The 14803-nt window shown below is 42.6% G+C and overlaps 1 protein-coding gene across 1 annotated transcript in view; it reads right to left on the bottom strand.

Moving 5' to 3' along the window:
• Window positions 1–14803, bottom strand: part of UBAC2 (UBA domain containing 2) — a 115357-nt gene that overhangs the window by 74259 nt on the left and 26295 nt on the right. The gene's annotated exons all lie outside the window — the stretch shown is intronic.

Here is a 14803-nt window from a genome sequence, read left to right as displayed (position 1 = left end):
AGCACAGGGCTGGCTGGCTGCAGCAGCTGCGGGCCAGCCACACCAGCTCCACAGCACATGCCTCTGCCCCCGACACCCCCTCCGGCACCTCTCCAGTGCCCTCGCGCCTGAGGCCACTGCCTACCTGGCCTCTATGGGCGCGCCAGCCCTGCCTGGATCCTGCCTACAATTTCTGAAGATGGAAGGATTTCTCTCCATAAAAGTAGAACTTCCCTTCCACTCCCTCCTTAAATGACCCCCTGCTGCTCCTGGGGGGTTGTGAAAGTTGCTGGAGGGTGGAATTAGGGGAAGGAATCAGCTAAAATCCTTACCCCAGTTTGCACATGCAGAAGTTTTAGGTAGGATCCAACCTACACCTCTTTTCAGTAAAAAAATAATACAAGACTCTATTAAAGTAAAGAAACTTTAATTTTCTTCAATTTAAATTGGAGAAAATTAAACATGCACTTAACTCTTCCACTGCAACCAAGAAGAGTCAACAGTGCCTAACTTTGGATGGATCACACATTTTATTACCTAGTCACATTAATGAGGGCTGTCAGACCACATTTAAATCCTGACTTCATCATGCAATTTTGCTAGTTGCTGTTCTTTAAGCCTTAGCAGATTTAGGACCAGTTTTTTACAGTGGCTACAAGAGAAGATTTGAACCTAATTCATATTAGGAAATCTTTGGTTTGCAGCTTGACTATTGAGCTTAACCACCACAGAATGCATATAAGCATTAGTGCATCTTTGTAGGAGATGGGTAGGAGCAGTGGAAGGCTACTGCCTTCATAACCTTTTCACGTTCTTCCTGGAATCATCTGACAGGTCATTATAGGAAAGAAGGTACTGTACTAGGTGGACACTTGGCCTGATCTAACAGTCCACCGGGCCTGAAAGTCAGAGATGTTCCGCCATGCCTTTGGTGGTTGAGGCAAACAGGTTTCTGATTCGGCCTTCTGCCAGGGAGGGGGATGTCCCCTCCCTGGTCTTTGCTTTTTTCATTTGTTGACTGTCTCCAGCCCCCACAAGCCCAAAATGACTGTATACGGGACTGCGCAATGTGTGCTGCTGAGGGTGGATTTGTGACATTGTATTTGCTCCTTTTATGCTACCGGTTTTAATCTGTTTTATTTTTATGTCTTTTAAATTGATGTGATCAGCTCTGAGCCTGCTTGTGGGGAGAGTGGACTATAAGTCCAATAATAAGTACAAAATAAAAATAACTTATAAACAAAAATATTAATACTATTAAATTTAAATGAAAAAGAGAACCAAGCTGGTTAACCTCAAATGAAATTGGTGGTGGTTCAGAATTCATTCAAACAGAAAGAAATTTAGAATGACATAAAAAAGCTGTTACTAGCATGTCCTCCCATAGGCAGCCGCAGAGGGTCACCAAAAAGGATGGCAGAACAGTAAACACAAAACAAACATTAGAAGATCCACACATTTCAAATCCTGTTTTCACAACTGCAGCTGGGGGTGGGGTAATTCCACAAAAACCTAAACAGAAATAGTATCTTCTGTACCCAGTATGAAAGTAGGCTGGTCCCCTCTTTTTGGAACAAAAGCTCTACAACCCCAAGCCTAATGCCAGGCCAGAAACTTATAGTTCTCTCAAATGGTGAGGGTCTATTGTACTTTCAAATCTTGATATTACTGCCCCCAAATGACCACCTCCTCCAAATGCCTAGAAAGAGTTGTCAACATAATACAGTAGTTTAAACTTCATTCTGTTAGTGCTGACAAGACATTAGAATATGGATCACAGGGTTGGCTTCAAAGGTCTGACATCTCAAAGCAATTCCTCATGATCTCCTTGTATGGTTTCACAATACTTAAAAAAAGAAGAAGTAAGACTGGTGAATAATCTGGCAAAACACAGTTGCTCGTCACTCACTTTAAGAATAGCCTCAAAAAGACGAAGTCTCCTCTTTCAGAAAGTATCTGCAGTATATTTAAATGCAATCAAAAGACAAATGCTACAGATGAGCAAATAGTATTAAGCGAAGATGTCAATTGTAGAATCCTTTCCCTAAATACAGAATAATTAGTTGTGCATTCATCCCCCTTTCTCCTACAAAGATCTGACAATAATGTACATACTTATCCCTCTCTCTACTTTATCCTTCACATTAGCCCAAAGTCAACCACAAAGCTACACTGCAGAGTAGACCCGGAACCTTCCCAGTCTTTGGAGTGATTCCGCACACGTTGGATAATGCACTTCCAATCCTCTTTATAGATCATTTGTAACAGATTTTTTTGTGTGCGGAACAAAAAATCCACCTCAAACAATTGATAAAGTGCATTGAAAGTGCATTATCCAACGTGTGCGGAATCAGCCTTTATCAACATTCTAATTATTATACTATACTGGTTCCCCAGAATCAATATAAAAATCAATATTTAAAAAATCAATATAAAAAGTTATCTCAAACAAAAAGTCCAGGTATCGAATTCTCAACATGGCCTCATCTGTGCACACTTAAATGTGGACTGGGGCCATGAACAAAAAAGTCCCAGGTTTATAGAAAAATCTGAAATCTTATAAAAAAATCACCCAAAAAATCACCACTGGGGAGTTTAAAAAAACCCAAAATAAAGAAGTGACTGGACTTTTAAGAAAGGAAATCTCAGTGGCTATTGTGGGGGTTGCTAGGCAACCACAACTATTGCCAGCCTTAGTTTCTGTTGATAATAGGCAGAGGTAGTGGGAAAGGGCTCTTTCTAGGGTTGTTCTGACTGTTGAAGGGAGAGTACATTAGGACCAAGCCTGGCAACAACCTTTAGGTGACTTGCTACCACATGATTTGCGTAATTAACCCAGGTCTAGCTGCACATCTGGGCCCAGTTTAGTGGCCGGCACACAACTGGGCCCAGTCCAGCGGCTACCAGTGTGCAGAGTTTTCCCAGGAAGAGTCTGCCAGGGGGAGAGAAGGAGGTAAAACTGAAGACAGGAGAACACATAAAGTAGGAGTGGTAAGTGGGAAGAAGAGAAAGAAGCTAGAAAAGGGGAGAGGCTGGGGGGCTGTCATGGAAAAGGAAATAATGGGAGTGGGAAAATGAGAGATTCCCCACAAGTACTTGCGGGTCCTCTACTTGTGCTAATCTAAAGAGGAAAAATACTCAGCAAAAGAACCATGTTTTTTATTTACTGTTTAGTGCCAGACCTGACATTAGTGCTACCACTAAGCCAATGGCAGTTCTGCTCTAGAAAGTTGGATCTTGCCTCCATGTAAGAGTAATGTACACAGAAACATAAAAGCATAGAGTTGGAAGGGAGCCTAAGGGTCACCAAGTCCAACCAGTTTAGGCTGCTTTTCCTTATATGTAAGATCCTCACGCCAAACTGCTTTTGGAAGTGAGAGGGCTTTCAAATTCAGCTGGTGATATGCCACTGGATAATTCCATTTCAAGTCCTTGGTGTCACCTAAGGCAGGAATCCACCTGCCATGATGAATTAGACCTAACTATATCTACAGTATAAACTTCCAGTCAATAAGAGTAATACGCTTTTTCCTCATATAAAAAAATAAATCAGTGTCTCAGCTGAAAGGGTGATGAAATTCTATGCCACCTTCTAAACACACACTAGTTTTGAGTAAGTAAAAGGGCAACACACATCTGCACGTGCTGTGCTTTCTATAAGGGTTGCTAAGGTAACAGTAGCCACAACATGTGGTTTGTATTTTGAAATGTTTTCTCAGAAGAGCCTGAAGATACCATCCTTTCACAAGGTGATACTCATCAGAAGCAAACAAGAAAAGGAAGCAAAGATGCTACTTACAATATGCTTGCAAAACGTTGTGCTAGTTCTCAAGATTACCTCTTGCAAACCTACCCGCTTGTTTGGAAAGGGGTAGGGGAAGAACACTGACGGGAAGTGTTTCTCAGGTTTAAAACTTACATTCAGTTCCACTGCTTTGCAACTTGATGTGTATTTTAAATACTGAAACACATTCTTCCCCAGACCACAGGAAGCATGGAATATCACCAAGAAGGATGCTTTTACTTGAAGATGAGAAGGATATGCTACTAGAGAATGCCCTACCTCAGCTAACCCCCACCCCCCGCTCCGTCTGAAACACATTTCTTCAGTGGGAAAACTGTTGCAGGTCTTCCAAGCAAAAGCATTTTTGGCAATGGGGCAGGGGGGCAGCAGAGGCTCCCCCCTCCTCACCCACCAATCCACGTCCAGCACCACCTCAGCAGTTGTTTCAGCAGCACTGGGGATGTCGGAGCTCTGTCAATCTGGCCCGCTCACTTCCAGTGAGGCTGTCCCAGCAATGGGGAAGTAGAAAGAGGCTCCTAGGAAACTGCGCAAGTGACGACAACTGCTCCCTGTTTTTAGGTTTTTTTTGGAACACTCCCCTCCCTCCATCATTTTTAACATGTCATAGGTTTATTTTTTTCTAGTTGGAAGGATCCTCAAGTTGGAAGGAAAATCTCCTTTTTGTCAATATGGCTCTGCTCCACTGATTTTAGTATCCACAGATTTGGCCTCATTGAGAAATTGATATATCTATCCTCAGCTGTCCACTATTTGTGGTCTTTCTTCAAATGCTGGATCACCTCCCCAGCCCAAGATGTTTCTTACACATGTTAAGATTCTGGGAATTGTCCACTGCAGTATCCAGAAATAGGCCCACACCTAACAGACTGTATTAATAGCAGCAATAATGCAGCCCAGTAATGGAGCTAGGAACATGAGATAAGTGGTCCTTACTGAATCACTCCCTCAATTAAATTCTTTGCTCTTGCAACCAATCACCCCAATGAAGCATCAGACTGAGGGGCTTCCTTGTCACTCTCTGGGCACTCATGGTGAGCCGGCTTCATTCCTCACTGGCTCCCTCACTCTTAGTTCCCTTCTTTTGTTTTCAGGTTACTCCCCATTGCAGGCCGATGTGATATGTCTCAGCCGAGCCTTCTTTCCCAATGGTACTCTATACTACAGTCCCCTCCAGCAGAGGGGGAAGGAGCCCCAGGTAAGCATTTGCCTCCCTTCACAGCCTCCTTCAGTCCTGCCTACTTCTCCCCCTTCCAAACCAACGGACTCCTTATAAGTGTCTCTAAGTCATGGGGTTAGCTCCTGTCCCTGTACAGGTGTAATATTTTCACACCAGCCATGTTTACAGCCCGCTGGGCTGAAAGAAACTGCAGTCTGATGCCTAGTGCCTGTAGGACCATGCCCTGTCCACAGCCCTGCCTGGAGGAAGGGTTTACTTCCAGCAGAATCTGTGAATGCTCCCAGAGAGTAAATGGTCTGATAAGCAAGAAGTTGGCTCTCACGAAAATGTATCGTTTTGTGAGAGACATTGGATGGTGATCTGTAAGTCCCTGAGTGGGATTGGTAAGAAACCTGATCAAGCAGGTAACTGAGGTAAGGGTGAAGATGGATGCCCCTCGTCTAGCTATTATGGAGGCCATCAACTTGGTAAAGATCAAACCACCAATCTGAAGGGCATGGACTTGAATTGAAAATGCTTCTTTGATAATATTTGATAATATTTGATTTTTGATTTTACCTGCAAATGTTTTAAATAGTAAGTGGCTTTGATTCACAAGGAAAAGCATTCCCCTCTCAAGGTAAAAATATCTATATAAATAAATAAGAAACTGGGGAAGCATCAGTAGGGAAGAAAAATGGGGACATGAAGGTAAGTTTCTGTCAAGTTAGTGGATGCCAAAAAAAGTCTCCCGACTGCAGTGTCTGCTGTTGCCTTCAGAGTTTCCAACTCAAACTTCCTGCACCTCATGAACCTGTTGAGGAACCTGAAGGGTAGATCTGTGGTTTCCCCTGGACTTTGCCAAGAGAATCTCTTGTAGTTTCCTTGAAATATAGAGCATGTCCTGTTGGTAGGGATGTGTGCTTGCATATATCTGGTCCAAATATATACCCAAAAAATACCTTATTGGTATTTTTCAGGAATATTCTCAGGAATACTGGTATCTGGTTCCCATATATTTCCAGAAACATTCAGGAATATCCAGGGATGGCATTTTAGGGAACCCAGGCCTCTTTCTCCCATTTTAACAGGTTTTCCAGGTAACAGGAGGGAAGGGGCATGGAGACATCTCTCTTAGCCCAGGGAAGGCAGCTCCCGGCCAGCATGAGCTAGGGGCACAGGACCCAGCAGAGGAGCAGGTCTGCCTAGCTCCTTCTCCCTCCCTCCTTTGTGGGGGCATGGCCCTTTCCCCCTCCCAGTTTACACCCCTGCAAGTAGGATGCCTGGTGGTAGGAGCCTGTAGAACTGGACTCCTTGGTGCAATTTGCTTGAAACTTGTGTATGTGTGTGTGTGTGGGGGGGGTGTCTTTAGAGGACACACAGCACTGGGTGCCCTGAAATTTTGGTGTCATTTGGTTGAAAAATAACTACTACTCCCCCCACCTCCCCTACAAAAGACCTCCACAGGGAATAATGGAACCCAAATAATTATGGGATCCAGGGGAAAAACTCAAACCTGAATCCTGAAACAGTACTAGGGGATTTAAAAATCATTTAATACCAGTATTTATGCCCCTCCCAAAATCCAAATAAAAAAAGGGGTTCCCAGGTGCACATCTGTTTACAAAAGAACCAAGAGCTATAGCTTTCTAGTGCCTATCCTCATGCTTGCTGAAGAAGGGAGTGACCTTTATATAACTTTTTTAGGTGGATGGTGGTCTTACAATCAATGTCATCTTTCATACATGCCAGTACCAAAACATAATCATGGTGTGTTTCATTATCCATTTTAGAAAGCTATATATGCTGGTTTTGATATATCTGGCCTGGAAAAACAAGGCAGCTCCAAAGCACCAACCAGACCACAGTGCTTGGCTGGTGGGTTAGTCTGTGGTCAGTTCGGTGAATTACAAATTGAGCAGTTTAATGCAAAATATGGAGCTTAAGAATATAACCATTGTTTATTGGTCCGCGGATATAGCAGGCCTGTTTAACTTGTGACCCACCAAGCTGGAAATAGTCCACTACCTATTTACTGTAGCCTAACAAGTGTTTGATACCATTCTCTTGTCCTTTTTTGTTCTCCAATTTTGGGCAGGTATTAAAAAAAAGTTTAGCGAGTCCCTGATGATCTACCTCTAGTTTGCTGGATCACATGTTGTTCAGGTCTGGTATCTTGGAAAACCCCTCTGTTATCATAATTAGCATAATATAGATGCCAGCAAAGTTATACTGCATGACTATTCTATGATTATACTAGATATTGAACTGCAGAGGGCACTACTGTTGCATTAATAATTCTAGCTTTTCAAAGACAGAAGCAAAATGTTTCTTAAATACTAACCACAATACTAAGCAATGTACATTCATAGTAAGACACCAAAAATGCCTGAATGGTATTTCAAAGCAAGCAAGACATGCCTTTTCCGCATATCATTCATCTAAGATAATGCGGCAAAAATAAACAAACAAAACTGGGAGCTAATTTTCTCTCCACAAAAAGTGATTCTACACAGGCTCAAGAGCCTAACTATGCCTTATGTTTTCTCAAGGGAAGTTTCACAATGAAGTCTCAGCACAAGGGGATCAGCACAGGGGACTGAGAATTGCTGAAAATCCACCCCCCCCACACACACACACCACTGGTGAGAAATTTGCTGCAAATGAAACTTTGAATTTACAGGAATAGTGTAAAATTTAATTTTTCAGTGGAGATAGTTGATTTTAGCCCACTTATTCTATATGGAAACCCATGAAAGTTTGTAGATAGATTAGGGAACTAGAAGCATTTCAGAGTTCACAGACTATGACCAACAGCTATAACCAATTAATAATATTCACATTTTATAGGTGAAGAATACTGGCACTGAGAGATGTGCTTAGTACAAGCTAGCCACTGCAAAAAATTATTTTTACTTGTCATTTTAAGGAACTGAAAGAAAACCTGCACAACTATAGGCAAGCCTTGCTATTAAGGATGCAAAATTTCTTTTCTTGCTACCCATAACCAGGGCTTTTTTTGTGAGGGGGAATGCCCTGGAACAGTGTTCCGGCAACTCTGGAATCTGCCCACGTGATTCCTTCCTTCTTAGGCCTTGCTGGCTCTGCAGAGGAGGCTCAGCTGCTTTGAGTAGATTCTGCTTTCTTTTCATTCCTCTCTCTCTCTCTCTGAGTGAGTGAGCAAGCAAGCAGATGCTGCTTGGGCCTCCTCGTGTGGGCTCTGCAGAGGAGGCAAAGCTGCTTTGAGTTCATTCTGCTTTCTTTTCATTCCTGTGTGTGTGTGTGTGTGTGTGAGAGAGAGAGAGAGAGAGAGAGAGAGAGATGAGTGAGCGCAAGCAGAGCTGATGGGCCAGCTCTCCAGAGGAGGTTAAGCTGCTTTGAGTTCATTCTGCTTTCATTTCATTCAGGGGTTTCTGTGTATGTGCGCGCTGCTTTGAGTTCATTCTGTTTTATTTTCATTCAGGGGTGGGGCTGTGTGTGTATGTGTGTTACTTTGAGTTCATTCTGCTTTCTTTTCAGGGGGTGGGGCTGTGTGTGTGTGCTGCTTTGAGTTCATTCTGCTTTCATTTCATTCAGGGGTTTCTGTGTCTGTGTTTGCTGCTTTGAGTTCATTCTGTCTTATTTTCATTTGCGGGTGAGGTTGTGTGCGTATGTATGTTGCTTTAAGTTCATTCTGCTTTTTTCAGGGGTGGGGCTGTGTGTGTGTGTTTGTGCGCGTGTGCTGCGTATGTTGACTGAAGTTGACATTGTTATGGTTCCCACAGCTTTTGAATGTAGACTGGTTCTGTGTTAGTTATGGTTATTTGTATTAGTTAAAATATCAGTTATGGCTATTCCAGTTTTATGCTAGGAATAGATAGCTGTGTCCAAGTCACAGAAGTCATCAATACATTCATCAGCATATAGGTTTTCTTATTTCTTCATAGCTGTAACTCAAATGGTTCTCCCCATCCTCAGCTGATTAACATCACTGAAATTGCAGTGGACATATGGGTGTTAAGGAAGTTTTTATGAATATTGTTTGTCTGGGACATTAGAATATTTATGAACATTTCACAATGTCACAACAGCTTAGTCATTGGTAAGGTAGAGTTGGCTGGCAACAAAAAAAAAGCCATTTTAAACTAAGTATAAATCTAATGCAGCTAAAGTTGAGTATCTAATTTTGAATTGCTCCAGCAAAGCAAAACCCTTCCTGAAAATTTGAAAATTCAATATTCATTAGAGTAGGAATTTCAGACTATGGAATTTTGAGAGAGAATTTTGGAATTTTTTTTTCTACACTGGCAGAGGGAATCTGTTAGAATTTAGATTTGTGAGATGGGTTTTGGATTTTTAGAGGCCCCCTCCTTCTTGCATATTTTAAAATATGATTCCAAAGAAATGAAATGTTTGGGAAAGGGAATGGAATATTTCACTTTTTGTAGAGGATACAGAAAGGGGGAAAAGCCCTTTCTCATAATAGTGTAATTTTCCAAGCTTACTAACATTTATCTCGTCGTAATGCATTGTGCTGGGTTCCGGGAAGCAGCATCACTTCCGGGAAGCGGCATCACTTCCAGAAGTAACGTCATCACGCATTTTGGGGAGCATGTGGTAATAGAGTTCCACCACCTCTTTTCCCAGAAAAAAAGCCCTGCCCATACCAATATTCTCGCTTTGTTAAAATTACTGAGGGTTCTTAGGGAACTCAAATGTTAAAGTGTTGATCTACTAACAAGTATATATAACTTGTCACTAAAATAGCAACTCTACAGAGAAATGGCAATTAGCAAACATTATACTGATTTTTAAAAAGGGGTTCATAGGGGAACCAGGAAATTGCAGGCCAGTTAGCCTAACATCTGTCCCAGACAAATCAATAGAAAATATAAACAAAGACAGAGGAACAACACTTACTGAGGGAAAATCAAGATGGGTTCTGCAAAGGGAAGTCCTGCCTCACCAATCTTTTCAAGCTCTTTGAGAAAGTGACCAAACATGCAGATAACAGAGATCCAGCAATCATTATATATTTGGACTTTCAAAAGGCTTTTGACAACATACCTCACCAAAGATTCCTCAGTAGGCATAGCATTCATGGGATAAGAGGACAGGCCCTCTTATGGATTAAACTGATTAAATGAAAGGGAACAGAGAATAGGAATAAATAGTCAGTTCTCACAATGTAAGTAAGTAAGCAGTGAGGACCCTCAAGGAGCAATAGCCACTGCTATTTAATTTCTTCATAACTGGTCTGGAAGTGGATGGTGAGCAATGTAGTGGCTAAGTTTGCAGACTGACACAAAATAATTCAGAATGGTGAAAACCAAGGCTGACTGTGAAGAGCTCCAAGAGAGAGGATCTCGATGAATTGGCTGAGTGCGTAACAATGTGGCAAATGAAGTTCAATGCAGGTAAGGGTAACGTGAAGCAAACAGGAATAAAATCTCATTGGTCTTTAAGGTGCTGCTACACTTGAATCCTGCTCTTCCACTGCAGACTAACATGGCTACCCACCTGAAATACTGGAACAAAACTCCCAACTTTGAAGTACGTGTGCACGGATTCTGAACTTGCTAAGGGAATCCTGAGGATTCTTGCAGAGGGATGGATACTGTTGGGTCATAGAGGGCAGCTCAATCAAAATGTCAAGCTAGTGTGCTGCAGTGGTGGGCAAGGCAAACTCTGTGCTGGGGATTTTTAGGAAAGAGATTAAAAATAAAAAGCCAATATTATACTGCCGCTGTATAGATCTATGAAGTGGCCTCCTTTGGAATACTGTGTTCAGTTCTGGGCACTGTATCTCAAAAAAGACATTGCAGAGCTGGGAAAAAGTACAGAGCAGGGCACCCAGGATGATTAAGGGGCTGGGGCACATTTCCTTTGAGGAAAGGCTAAAGCATCTGGGTATTTTCAGCTTAGAAAAGAAACAATAAGGGGAACACAATAGAGGTTTACAAAAACAGGTCTCTGGTGAAGTGGAACATACGTTTTCTAAATAAATAAATAAATGTGGGCAGTTGCTGCTGCCATGTGCTAACCCACTGGCTCTGTAGGCTCCCTCCTGTGCCAGGATTACGGACTTTTGCCCCAAGGTCATGCCTGAATGGCGCATCCGGAGCATTTTCTTCCACTTTTATAAATATACAGTAAGATTTAGTTTTAAATCTAAATTTCAAATTTGTTTATGGATGTTGGCTTTGTGCTGCAAAACTACATGGCCCATATTTGCATTTGAGACATCAGTCTTCATATGGTACTGGTAAGTGTTCCAGTGCTGTGTCCATATGGAAACTCAGTATCGGTACCCAGGAGTACTTCTCAAATGTTTTGGACTTGGCCCTTTCTGAACTGACTGCCTTAATAACCCAGCACTTCTACCGATGGGTGTGCGAAGATCCTCATGAGCATTTAAGTGTGCATCCTGTTGCTGCACATGAGGGTCTGTGGAGCCAACATTAACCCAACACAGAGATCAAAGGAAGAATAACACAGAACATCTTAACCTCCTCCTAGAATTATACACAGGGAGCTAGTACTAGAAAAATACAGCAGTACTTCCTGGGCTATCAATATGAGATTACATCGCCACAAATCCTACATGAAACTGTGAATCTCCTCGGGCAAGGGGAATTCAACTCACCCAGGATCTTGGCTTGTAGGGGAAAAGGTGGCACAGGATCCTCTACTTCCTAGAACTTCACACATATATACCTTTAAGGTATCTCACTCTTCCAACAGAGGTCTACTGCGTCATTTGATCATTACTGATAACAAATACATAGAAACCTGCAATAATTCTTGGATGTTTTTTTTTTTAAATGCCTACTTTGTACACATCTTGTTCTCACACAGATGTTCTACTCAATCTTCCTTCTCTCTCAGTTCTCTCACACATGCATGATGCTTAACTAAGTGCAATCCAGGGAGGAAGCACGCAAATGCTTGGCGAGATGACTAGCTGCTATGCCAGAATATCCTGACACTGCCTCCTCCTGGCAGGCTACCAGCATAAATCCCTGTGCTAGTGTAGAACTGGGCGGGTAAGGGGCATGGCAGGAGTTAATCAGCTCCCGAAGCTGCTCCAGTCCCTAGCAGTGGCAGAAACTTAGGCCACCAAAAAAGACAGCCATAGCCCATCAGCGCTCATTCAATGGAACAGACCGAGCTCATCAGCACCCATTCAATGGAACAGACCGAGTGCCCTCGAATCACCCCCACTTCCCAGTAGTGGCCAATCCCCTCCCCAGCACCCTCAGAACTACATAAACCCCAGGCAGGACACCCCATAGTTCAGTAGGAACAGCACACTGCACAGGACTCTGTCTCAGAGCTCCCTGACGTGTGGACTTAAAGCATGCAGCACTGCACTTCAGTGGTGGGAAAGGCACAAAGTGGGCACTTAGCCCTACCAAGGGAGCACTGAACAGTAACAACCAAGGGGGAAGAGCAAAGTCCATACTGTATGGCTAACACATCTAACTTCAGAACCCTAACAGCTACTCCATCTGCAGAGGCCCAGGGCAACCACATACTAACAGGTAAGCAGGGGGTGGGATTCCAGCTCTTTCACCCCAGGAGTCTTTACCTGTCTTCCCCAGTCCCCTCACACAAGGTTGGACACTACCCTGGCAAAGCCAGCTCCCACAACCAAGGTCAGTGGTGTGTTTGCGTGGGGACAACCCAAGCCAGCTCATCCTGGCACCACGGCCCATGTTATGCAATGGAACATACACCTAGGGAAATGTTCCTGGGACAGCTGTCTATGATGGGGGATGCTAGTATGCTGCTGCCTGCCTCTCACCTTTCCCCATGTGGGGATAAAACCAGGACCCATGACTATTCTATCCTAGTGCTCTCCACTAAGCCATGCCTGTCTGTGCAATATTCTCTGCTTGACCCCTTCTGATTGCTGGTGCTGTCAGAGCTATAGTGAGGTGTTTCATGCCTGCTGGTATATCCCATCTGAGCCTCCCCTCTTGGACCAGTGGTTAGAATGCTGGTCTTTGGTGTGGGGAGCAGCTGTGGTTTAAGGCTGGCCTTTTTCTTTTTAAAAAAATTTCTGGAGATAGGAGTGTGTGGCTTTAGCAGGGATGGTTGTGTGAAGCCAGCATTTTTATTTTTTTTTGCTGACTGCTGGGCCCTTGCTGGGGTAGGGGTGGGCATGCTGTCTGCCACATGGGTGCACATCCCCAATGGATGGGGCCTCTTGGGAGCATGCCTCTGTTGGGGTTGCACTGCTGCTGTGTCTTCTCTCACTACCTGCTTGCTCTTTGTGATGGAAACAGAGACTGGTGTCAAGGGGCAGTGGACAGCTCAATGGTTGGTGATTGGCTGTGCCTGCATGTGCCACTCACTGGGCTGTCATTGGCTGCTGCTGCCTTATTGGTGAATGTCGCCAGGGTTTTTATGGATTCTGGCATGCTGCGTGCCATGCTGTCTGTGCCTTTTGAAGGACCATGCATGGCAGTTCCCCCTGGGGAATATCCATAAGGAATGGACTAGTGCCACTACAATTGTGCTAATAGACGGCCACTTCTGCTGCAGTGGCCTTCAGGATTGTTCTGCCCCTGTATTCTTTCTCCTTTTGTCATATACTATTCAGTCCCCATATTTTAATTAACACACGGTAACAACTAATCCACAAAAACAGTTTAACATTGCTACTAATCATTGAACCCAGCAGTTAAATAAATAAAAAGATGGAGTTTCTCTGGCTCAGAAGCCAAAATAAAAACAAAAGGGGGATTTCCACAGGAGCGTAAATCCCCATTCTCATTTACATTTACCAAGCAATTTATGCTGATTATATCAAATATGTTTGTTTCAGTATAATTCTTCAACTGTATAATTGCTCCTTATGTACTCCATAAAAAAAATCATTACAATGTAGTCCTAAGAGGCGTTATGGCCTTCTCAGCACATTGAAGTCAATGGGCTTAGAAGGGCACAGTTCTGCTTAGGATGGCATTGTTGAAAGGCTAAAGCTACAGGGAACTACACTTTTACAGACAAACAGTGAAATTCTAAGCAGAGTTACCCCAGTTTAAGTCCATTAAAATCAAAGGGCTTAGACTGGTGTAACTCTGCTTAGGATTTCACTGAAAATGAAGGGTTTTGTCAGTGGATACAAGGAAAAACTATAAGGTACAACTTGTTTACAGATTGTTATGCACCAGACCTACGTTAAAGTAAACAAATATAACCAATCAAGGAACAAGTTGCAATATGACATTTCCTGACTGTAAAGGAGACTTCTATTTTGGTGCACGGAAGTTATTACACAGACAAGAAACCAAATCTTTTACAGATCTTGGACTACAAAGAAGGCATCTCTAAAAGAATCAGATTGTGCAGAAAGGTAAGAAATGTGACCAACTGTCCATTTCTATGTCTGCCTTTTATCAATTAATCTTGTTAAAGATTGTGTTGCTAAAGTTACACGGGAAAAAATTTAATGCCACCACATTTAAGAACTCTCAATATTCATAGTCAGTATTGTAAATTAAGGTGATTTTTGGTGGGCTGAGCTACATGAAATTATATAAAATTATATAAAAAAGAGCTATATTTATCCAAATAAACAGAAAAGAAGTTGAGAGAGAAACAAACGAATGTAAAGGTAATTTCTGTAACAAAGAGAGCAAAACTTTTTCATTCTGGCTGAAACAATGACTATATTGTATATCATTGGCTTTTAAATGAATGAGAAAAATAAAGAGGTGCAGACCAGTAATAGTTTCAAAAATTGAACAAATTTCTTCTGTAGATATAAACAGATGAAAGTGCTCCCCATGTCCAAGAAGGAAAAAACTATATGTGGGATTGAAAGATTTTAAATTTTGACTGTTTCTCTTTGGACAGAAGACTCCTATCTATCA

Source organism: Eublepharis macularius, chromosome 3, assembly GCF_028583425.1.
Source record: "Eublepharis macularius isolate TG4126 chromosome 3, MPM_Emac_v1.0, whole genome shotgun sequence".
Classification (NCBI taxonomy): Eukaryota; Metazoa; Chordata; class Lepidosauria; order Squamata; family Eublepharidae; genus Eublepharis; species Eublepharis macularius.
This window is presented reverse-complemented; position numbering and strand designations above follow the sequence as displayed.